The following is a 10,531-nucleotide window of genomic DNA, read 5'->3' as shown; positions in this document are numbered from 1 at the left end:
GCGCAAGCGGTTAAGTGCGCGCGCTCCGCTGCGGCGGCCCGGGGTTCGCTGGTTCGGATCCCGGGCGCGCACCAACGCACTGCTTGGTAAGCCATGCTGTGGCGGCGTCCCATATAAAGTGGAGGAAGATAGGCACCGATGTTAGCCCAGGGCCGTCTTCCTCAGCAAAAAAAAGAGGAGGATTTCCGGATGTTAGCTCAGGGCTGATCTCCTCACAAAAAAAAAAAAAAAAAAAAAAAAAAGAGGAGGATTGGCAGATGTTAGCTCAGGGCCAATCTTCCTCACACACACACAAAAAATTCAGTTAAACATAGTGTCAAGTTTTCCTGTCTGTACATATTAATGCTTCTCAGAAATATGGACATCATTCCATAAATATTTTTTTTCCCAACTGATCAAGTCCATAACCACTACTACCTACAATCAGATATTAGGAATGTCAGAAGAGCATTCAGTTTCAGTTTGCAAGTAACTATGTAAATACTAGAAATAAATCAATGTGTTACTTTCAAAAACATTCCCACAGTGTTTCCTTACATTTTCTTTTCTCAAATCAACTTTTATTAGAACATACACAGAAAAATTCTAGCAAGAAGATGAATAGTTAACACTCTATTTTAATATCGCTAAAAATGGTCTTCCATAATACAGTGTTAAAACCACTCTCACTTTCAAATGTCTTTTCAAACACAGATTTCTTTATTTATAAGACCAGGTTAGGCAATTGATTTACAGAGTATATATATCATCTGCATTAAAGATAATGGAAATGAATTTCAGGCACTGGAAATATATGCCTGAAGACCTCAGAATGGCCAAACAGGATACAGATGGCACCAGTTAATGTTTTCCATCCCTTAGAACAACTAGCTGGTAACTCATTCAAATTTTCTTTCGATTATCAAATGTATTTTTACTGTGCCTTCATTCTGTCACATTACTTTTTAAAAATCTCCTACAAAAGTCTTTCTTTAAGAAAGTGGCTTTACTTGGTTTAGTGTCAATTAGGTTTTTTTAAGATTAGTTTCTTTTCTAGTTTATTCATTGTAGACATTATTTATTTTCCTTAGAAAGTTTAGCCTCAGGGTTTCATGACAATGCTACTATATTATAGAATATAAATAGAACTCTAGCTTCCCTTTCCCCTCAACCCCTATAAATTCATTTCTAATGACTGAAAAGCATGCAGAGGCACTCAAAAATATATCAGAGTTTTGCAAAGTCCCTATTTTCAGCATGAAAAAAGAACTCTAAATTGGAACCCATTTCTTATAATTCATTTGCTGCTCTAGAAAAAATGAATAACCTCATTATAGCTCAGCTTTGTCTTACACACACAAGAAGAAATCTTTTATCATTATGATGTAGCAGTTATCTTGAGTAAAAAATGAAATTATTCTTTTAGCAGACTGTCTTCCTCTCTACTTATTAAGTTGTGTTAAAAGTACATTTCTTACAGAAAATGCCAATGTCTTATTGGATTTTCAACACACTACATTGAACTGACTGCACATTAAATTAACTGAGTTTTTCAAGTTCTCTTTTTCCTCATCCAATTTTTTTTCTCTTTAACTTTAGAAAATACTCAGAATATGTGCCATTCTATTTACATTTTCAAACTTCTACCTTATTATAGGTTCTATTAAGTCAGAAACTGGACTCAATGAGCATGATCTTCGAATGACTATAATTCAAGAATTATATTTCTTTATTATTAAGTGAATAAATAGGGAAGATGTTTTAAAATGAAGCTGCATAGTAAAACAAATTCTATGTAGAGCAAAGGCAGTGGTAAAATAACCATTATATTTTATTCTTACATAGACTGCTGAAAAATTCAGTTTGTATAGCAAAATATAGATAGATTTTTAAAAAGAGAATGAAATCTTCCTTTGGGATGAAATACATATTGGTGAAAACGTATTGTGAGAAATTTAATAAGGGGAACTCTAGCTTAGCTAGTCAATGAAGAAAGTGCAGGGAAGAAGAAAGAGGGCAAACCAAATTTATTCAAAACAATTAACGGTAGTTAAATACTCATGCGGCAAAAAAGCATGGTATGCCAATAGCCCAGCTAAACATAACTTAGAATGCCTCACGAGATTTACCCCATTTTACAAAAAATACATTTAACTGATTAAAACCTATTAATACAAATGTCATTTGAAAATTTAAAATAAATAAATTTGTTGTGTAAAATTATGCCTCCAATCGTTTTAATGATTTTGCAATACTTTGAGCAATAGAGGCACCATGGTATAAACCTTGGTGTATGATAGAGTTTTTAAAACCCAGACATCTATCAAAATCAGAACAAAAACTGTGCTATGTTGAAAGTAATAGTCATTAAATACATAATTCATTCATCTACTTCCAAAAATGGAAAACAGTCTTTTTTTTTCATTTGTTTGTTTTGGTTTTAAGATTGTGATCTTTAATGTTTTATTATAGAACATTTCAAACAGAATTAGAGGGAATAACAGAAGTAGAAGGAACAGCAAAGTAAACCATCATGGCTTATTCTTGCTTTCTCTGATGCCCTTCCAAACTTTTTTCTCTTCACTAATGTATTTGAAAAAAAATCCCAAACGTCATATCTAATAGATAATACTTTAACATAATTACATAGGAATCATCATAGTCAGCAAAATTAACTGTAGTTTCTTATATCATCTAGAGTCAGTCTGAAGTCTGTACATTTTTTAAATTATCATACAAATGTATTTTTTTAAATTGCTTTGTTCTAATCAAGACCCAAATAAATTTTTTTAACTTAGTTGATATGATTTCCTGCTGTTTTTTCGCCCACTGTTGTTTAAAACCACTTTATTGGGGCCGGCCCTGTGGCTTAGCGGTTAAGTGCACGCGCTCCGCTGCTGGCGGCCCAGGTTTGGATCCCGGGCATGCACCGACGCACCGCTTGTCAGGCCATGCTGAGGCGGCATCTTACGTACAGCAACTAGAAGGATGTGCAACTATGACATACAACTATCTACTGGGACTTCGGGGAGAAAAAGGGGTAAAAAAAGAAGGAGGATTGGCAGTGGATGTTAGCTCAGGGCCGGTCTTCCTCAGCAAAAAGAGGAGGATTGGCATGGATGTTAGCTCAGGGCTGATCTTCCTCAGAAAAAAAAAAAAAAGATTAAAAAATAAAAAAAAATAAAAACACTTTATTGAGGTATAACTGACATACAATAAGCTGCAGATGTTTAAACTATACAATTTTATGAGATCTGACATATATATATACCTGTAAAACCATCACTACAATCAAGATAATGAATATGTATAGAGCTCATTAATCTAGAAGTTTCTTTTAATCTCTAGCCATTCCATCTCCCTCCTCCTCCTGCTTCCATGCCATGTATGGAAGACAGTGAGTCTCCTGTGGTAGACATCTGTGAAGTCAGTGCCCTAATCTAGGCTTTACCTTTTAGTGTAGCCAGTAGTATCTGACTTCTTTTTTGCCTGCGGGCTTCCATTAAGGCTTCAGAAACCACTCTAATCCTGGAAGGAAAACTAGAATTAACACCCTGAAATCAAATTATAACCAAGAAATGAAAGCTGTTGGTGCAGAAACACCCCAGTTCCCTAGCCCTTTGGTTGGAAGGCCTCTGAAGAGTATGGTGTACGTTCTTAGCAGTGTCCAGTGCGATGGGGTTAGGCTTTGGTTCCCCCTGGTGGAGCTAGTTCATAATGCAGTCTTTACGGTTGTCAAGCCTTCCTTCTCTTCCCTGCCCCATTTGCCGCTCTTCGTTCATGGCCCCTGCACTATAATCTTTGTCCAAGGATCAGCTTCCGAGAAATCTATAGTAAGATATTCGTCTTATAGATTTTCTCACTTATAGGGTTTGGTTGATTCCTAAATTCGTTTAACACGTTCCTCTAGTCTCCTTATATCCTTAAACTGGTGGTTAATGTTAGATGCTTTATTAGTGCTTTTCTTTTGACTATGATTACTTCACAAAAGGGGCTGCATATTTCTTGTTTCATCATATTAGGTGACATATCGTCAGATTGCTTCGCCTTTTGTCAAGATTGATCAGGGAATTCCATTATAGCATTAGCATGATTCATCAAGTTCTTCAGTAGAATTTACCGAATATTTTTGGTTTCGATGTTCTTTGCCTAGATGAATTCTTTCATGAGAAATTTAAAAGGATGATAATCTAATTCAATCATTCCCTACATTTATTAGCTCTGATTTGTTCATTATGTGAATTCCCTGAAATATAATACATAGAGGAAAGGCAGGATAAATTCTCAATTGTTTTCCTTTATTTTTCAATTTTGAGAATAATCATCTAGTGTTCTAGGAATCCAAAGGTAACCAATGAAATTTTAATAAATTCATGGATTTTTAATGTATTTAAGATGTTTCAATCCATTGCAGTAATTATGCTTTACAATACTTTTTTTTCCCCATCTCAGAGCAGTGAAATTCCTTTTAAATTGGCTCCTGCATCCTCTTACATGATACAAGCAGCTTGTTGATAACGTCCCCACTTCATCTTTCATATTTCCTGTCCCGGATCTGGAATCAGCCTTTCCCTTGTTCATTTTAGTGGGAAATGGTATCTAGAAACCACAATCTGGACACTAAGGCTGGTCATTATTAATGGGTTATCAGTCCTTCTAAACCTTTTCAGTGACCAGAGAAAAGACGTGTTTAGGAAAAAAAAAGTTTCTTTTTTTTTTTTGGTCTCTATGTGTTTGTTTATTGTTGTTATTATCTACTACTTAATGAAGGAAATCATACGGTATTTGACCTTCTCCCTCTGACTTATTTCACTTTGCATGATACCCTCAATGTCCATCCATGTTGTCACAAATGGCTGGATTTCATTGTTTCTTATGGCTGAGTAGTATTCCAATGTGTATATATACCACAGCTTCTTTATCCATCGTCCCTTGGTGGGCACTTAGGTTGCTTCCAAGTCTTGGCTATTGTGAATAACGCTGCAATGAACACAGGGGTGCATGTATCTTTACACGTTGGTGTTTTCAAGTTCTTTGGATAAATACCCAACAGTGGAATAGCTGGATCATATGGTAGTTCTATCCTTGATTTTTGAGGCATCTCCATACTGTTTTCCATAGTGGCTGCACCAGTTTGCACTCCCACCAGCAGTGTATGAGAGTTCCCTTCTCTCCACATCCTCTCCAACACATGCTGTTTCCTGTCTTGTTAATTATAGCCATTCTGACGGGCGTGAGGTGATATCTCATTGTAGTTTTGATTTGCATTTCACTGATAGTTAATGATTTTGAACATCTCTTCATGTGTCTGTTGGCCATCTGTATTATCTTCTTTGGAGAAATGTCTGTTTAGGTCTTTTGCCCATTTTTTAATTGGGTTGTTACTTTTTTTGTTGTTGAGATGCATGAGTTCTTTATATATTTTGGAGATTAAGCCCTTATCAGATGTATGGTTCACAAATATCTTCTCCCAATTGTTAGGTTGTCTTTTCGTTTTGTTGATGGTTTCCTTTGCTGTGCAGAAGCTTTGTAGTTTGATGTAGTCCCATTTGTTTATTTTTTCTATTGTTTCTCTTGCCCGGTCAGACGTGGTGCTTGAAAATATGTTGCTAAGACTGATGTCGAAGAGCGTACTGCCTATGTTTTCTTCTAGAAGTTTCACAGTTTCAGCTCTTACATTCAAGTCTTTAATCCATGCGGAGTTAATTTTTGTGTATGGTGTAAGGTAAGGGTCTACTTTCATTTTTTTGCATGTGGCTATCCAGTTTTCCCAACACCATTTGTTGAAGAGACTTTCTTTTCCCCATTGTATGTTCTTGGCTCCTTTGTCAAAGATTGGCTGTCCATAGATGTGTGGGTTTATTTCTGGGCTTTCAATTCTATTCCATTGATCTGTGTGTCTGTTTTTGTGCCAGTACCATGCTGTTTTGGTTACTATAGCTTTGTAGCATATTTTGAAATCAGGGAGTGTGATACCTCCAGCTTTGTTCTTTTTTCTCAGGATTCCTTTAGCTATTCGGGGTCTTTTGTTGTTCCATATAAATTTTAGGATTCTTTGTTCTATTTCTGTGAAAAATGTTGTTGGAACTTTGATAGGGATTGCATTGAATCTATAGATGGCTTTAGGAAGTATGGACATCTTAACTATGTTAATTCTTCCAATCCAAGAGCATGGAATATCTTTCCATTTCTTTGTGTCTTCTTCAATTTCTTTCAACAATGTTTTATAGTTTTCAGTGATCAGATCTTTCACCTCTTTGGTTAAGTTTATTCCTAGGTATTTCATTCTTTTGGTTGCAATTGTAAATGGGATGGTATTCTTACTTTCTCTTTCTGCTACTTTGTTGTTAGTGTATAGAAGTGGAACTGATTTTTGTATGTTGATTTTGTGTCTTGCAACTTTACCGTATTCGTTTATTACTTCTAAAAGTTTTCTGGTGGATTCTTTAGGGTTTTCTATATATAAAATCATGTCATCTGCAAATAGTGACAGTTTCACTTCTTCCTTTCCAATTTGGATCCCTTTTATTTCTTTTTCTTGCCTGATTGTGCTGGCTAGGACTTCCAGTACTATGTTAAATAGGAGTGGTGACAGTGGGCATCCTTGTCTGGTTCCTGTTCTTAGAGGGATAGTTTTCAGTTTTTCACGATTGAGGATATTAGCTGTGGGTTTCTCATATATGGCCTTTATTATGTTGAGGTACTTTCCTTCTATACCCATTTTATTCAGACTTTTTATCATAAATGGATGCTGTATCTTGTCAAATGCTTTCTCTGCATCTATTGAGATGATCATGTGATTTTTATTCTTCATTTTATTAATGTGGTGTATTACGTTGATTGATTTACAAATGTTGAAACACCCCTGCATACCTGGAATGAATCCCACTTGATCATGGTGTATAATCTTTTTAACATATTGTTGTATGCAATTTGCTTGTATTTTGTTGAGGATTTTTGCATCGATGTTCATCAGTGATATTGGCCTCTAATTTTCTTTTTTTTGTGTTGTCCTTGTCTGGTTTTGGTATCAGGGTAATGTTAGCTTCGTAGAATGAGTTAGGGAGCTTCCCCCCCTCCTCAATTTTTTGGAAGAGTTTGAGAAGGGTGGGTCTTAAGTCTTCTTTGAATGTTTGGTAGAATTCACCAGGGAAGCCATCTGGTCTTGGACTTTTATTTTGGGGGAGGTTTTTGATTACTGTTTTGATCTCCTTACTGGTGATTGGTCTATTCAAATTCTCTACTTCTTCTTGATCCAGTTTTGAAAGATTGTATGATTCTAAGAATTTATCCATTTCTTCCAGATTGTTGAATACTTTGCCTAGTATTCTCTTATAATCTTTTGTATTTCTGAGGTGTCTTTTGTAATTTCTCCTCTTTCATTTCTGATTTTACTTATTTGTGCCTTCTCTCTTTTTCTCTTGGTGAGTCTAGCTAAAGGTTTCTCAATTTTGTTGATCTTTTCAAAGAACCAGCTCTTGGTTTTATTAATTTTTTCTATTTTTTTTTTAGTCTCTATTTCATTTATTTCTGCTCTGATTTTTATGATTTCCCTTCTTCTACTGATTTTGGGCTTTGTTTGTTCTTCTTTTTCCAATTCTTTTAGGTGCATTGTTAGATTGTTTATTTGAGATTTTTCTTATTTGTTGAGATAGGCCTGTATTGCTATAAACTTCCCTCTTAGAACCGCTTTTGCTGTATCCCATAAATTCTGGCATGTCGTATTTTCATTTTCATTTGTCTCCAGGTATTTTTTGATTTCTTTGATTTCTTCATTGACTCAGTTGTTGTTCAGTAGCATTTTGTTTAATCTCCACGTATTTGTGGCTTTTCTGATTTTCTTCCTATAATTGATTTCCAGTTTCATACCATTGTGGTCAGAAAAGATGCTTGATATTATTTCAATCTTCTTAAATTTATGGAGACTCGTTTTGTGGCCTAATATGTGATCAATCCTGGAGAATGTTCCATGTGCATTTGAAAAGAACGTGTATTCTTCTGTTTTTGGATGGAATGCTCTGTATATATCTACTAGGTCCATCTGTTCTAGTGTGTCATTTAAAGCCAATGTTTCCTTATTGATCTTCTGTTTGGCTGATCTATCCATTGGTGTAAGTGGAGTGTTAAAGTCCCCTACTATTATTATGTTACTGTCTATTTCTCTTTTTATGTCTGTTAATAATGGCTTTATATATGTAGGCGCACCTACATTGGGTGAATAGATATTTACAAGTGTTATATCCTCTTGTTGGATTGTTCCCTTGATCATTATGTAATGCCCTTCCTTGTCTCTCTCTACAGTTTTTGTTTTAAAGTCTATTTTGTCTCATATGAGTACTGCTACCCCAGCTTTCTTTTCATTGCCATTTGCGTGGAGTATCTTTTTCCATCCCTTCACTTTCAGTTTGTGAGTGTCTTTAGGTGTGAAGTGTGTCTCTTGTATGCGGCGTATATATGGATCTTGTTTTTTTATCCAATCAGCCACCCTATGCCTTTTAATTGGGGCATTTAGTCCATTGACGTTTAAAGTAGCTATTAATAAGTATGTACTTATTGCCATTTTTTAACTTTTTTTCTCAGTGTTTTAGTAGTCCTTCTCTGTTCCTTTCTCCTTCTGTACAGAATTGATGGTCTCTTTAGTTTGACTTCTGTCTGAAAGCTCTACTCTTTAACACCCCTCCTCCCTCATTTTATGTTTTTGATATCATATCTAATCTCCTTTTTGTGCATTTGTATCCATTGCCCTCTTATCATGGAAATAGATAATTTTCCTATTTGTGGTTTTGTCTTTTCCCCTTAAATCAGTCCCTTTAACATTTCTTGTAGCACTGGTTTCTTGGTGACAAACTCCCTTAATTTTTGCTTCTCTGGGAAGTTTTTGATCTCTTCTTCCATTTTGAATGATAATCTTGCTGGGTAGAGTATTCCTGGCTGTAAGTTTTTTCCTTTTATCACTTTAAATATATCGTGCCACTCTCTTCTAGCTTGTAAGGTTTTTGCTGAGAAGTCAGCTGATAGCCTTAGGGGGTTTCCTTTGTATGTAACTTGTCTTTCTCTGGCAGCTTTTAGGATTCTCTCTTTATCTTTAATTCTAGACATTTTGATTATGATGTGTCTTGGTGTGGGCCTCTTTAGGTTTATCTTGTTTGGGGCTCTCTGTGCTTCCTGTACCTGGATGTCTGCTTCCTTCCTTAGGTTAGGGAAGTTTTCCTCTATTATTTCTTGAAATAGATTCTCTGCCCCTTTGTCTCGCTCTTCTCCTTAGGGACACCTATAACACGGATGTTACTGAGCTTGTTGTTGTCCCAGAGGTCCCTTAGACTGTCCTCTTTTTAATTTTTTAATTCTTTTCTCTTTTACCTGTTCACCTTGGGTAATTTCTTCTAGTCTTTCATCCAGCTCACAGATCCGTTCTTCTGTATCCTCTACTCTGCTTTTGAGTCCTTCTAGCGAATTTTTCATTTCCAGTATCGTATTCTTCATTTCTGATTGGTTCTTTTTTATATCTTCCATTTCTTTGTTGACATTCTCACTGAGTTCATCTATTCTTCTCCCCACATCAGTGAGCATCCTTAATACTCTTGGTTTGAATTCTCTGTCTGGTAGGTTGCTCATTTCTGTTTCACTGAGTTCCTTTTCTGGAGTTTTGTCCTGTTCCCTTACTTGGAATGTATTCCTTCGCCTCCTCATTTTGCCCCTTTCCCTGTGCTTGTGTCTACGTATTAGGTAGGTCAGCTACGTCTCCTGCTCTTGGATAGGTGACGTTATACAAGTGATGCCTTAGGAGTCCTGCAGTATGCTTCCCTCAGTTCTCAATGTTCCAGGGGTGACCCCTATGTGGGCTATGTGTGTCCTTCTGTTGTGGCCTATTCGCTCTCCCGGTATGTGCCCAGGGAGGTCAAGTTATGCTCCTGGTCAGCTCTTGTAATGCTCAACTGCTTGTGTTTGTTGTGGGCTTTTCAGTCTCTTTATCAAGTGTGGGGAGCCCCAGCACAGTTGGCTGCAAGTTCTAATACCACATTTGTGTTGCAGTATTTCTTTTAAGTGAGTAGGCCCCCAGCGTGGCAGGTTGTTAGGCTCAGGTGCTTACAGTTGCTATAAGCCTCCAGCCTTTAGGTCTCTTGTCAGCTCTCTGAGGATTGCAGCTGGGTGGGGCTGGCCTTAGGCACAGGAGCACCCAAGTGTTTCAGACTTTGGAAGGTGGGGCAAACCCCCTATGTGGGTCTTTGAGAAGCACAAGTCTTCTGCAGCTGACAAGCACTGCCGCCCACAGGTCCACACACAGTCAACACAGTCCTACCCCGTGTGTGCGCCCCGACCTCCTGACGTGGACCCAGTCTCTCCATGGCGGGAGCCCCACACACTCCACCACCAAACACTCTCCACCTGCTCCTTGTGCACGCCCTGCCCCACTGAAGTGGGATTAATTGCCAGGCTGCAGAGAATCCAGTAACCAATCTATGCAGGTCCACAAGTTGCCTGAGGGCTTGTTGTTGGGTGGGGCCAGTCTCTAGGGTGGGCTGCCTGCCCTGGCTGAGCTGGATTAAATCAA

Source organism: Diceros bicornis, chromosome 10 (assembly GCF_020826845.1).
Source record: "Diceros bicornis minor isolate mBicDic1 chromosome 10, mDicBic1.mat.cur, whole genome shotgun sequence".
Classification (NCBI taxonomy): Eukaryota; Metazoa; Chordata; class Mammalia; order Perissodactyla; family Rhinocerotidae; genus Diceros; species Diceros bicornis.
Note: the sequence above shows the minus strand (reverse complement) of the source record.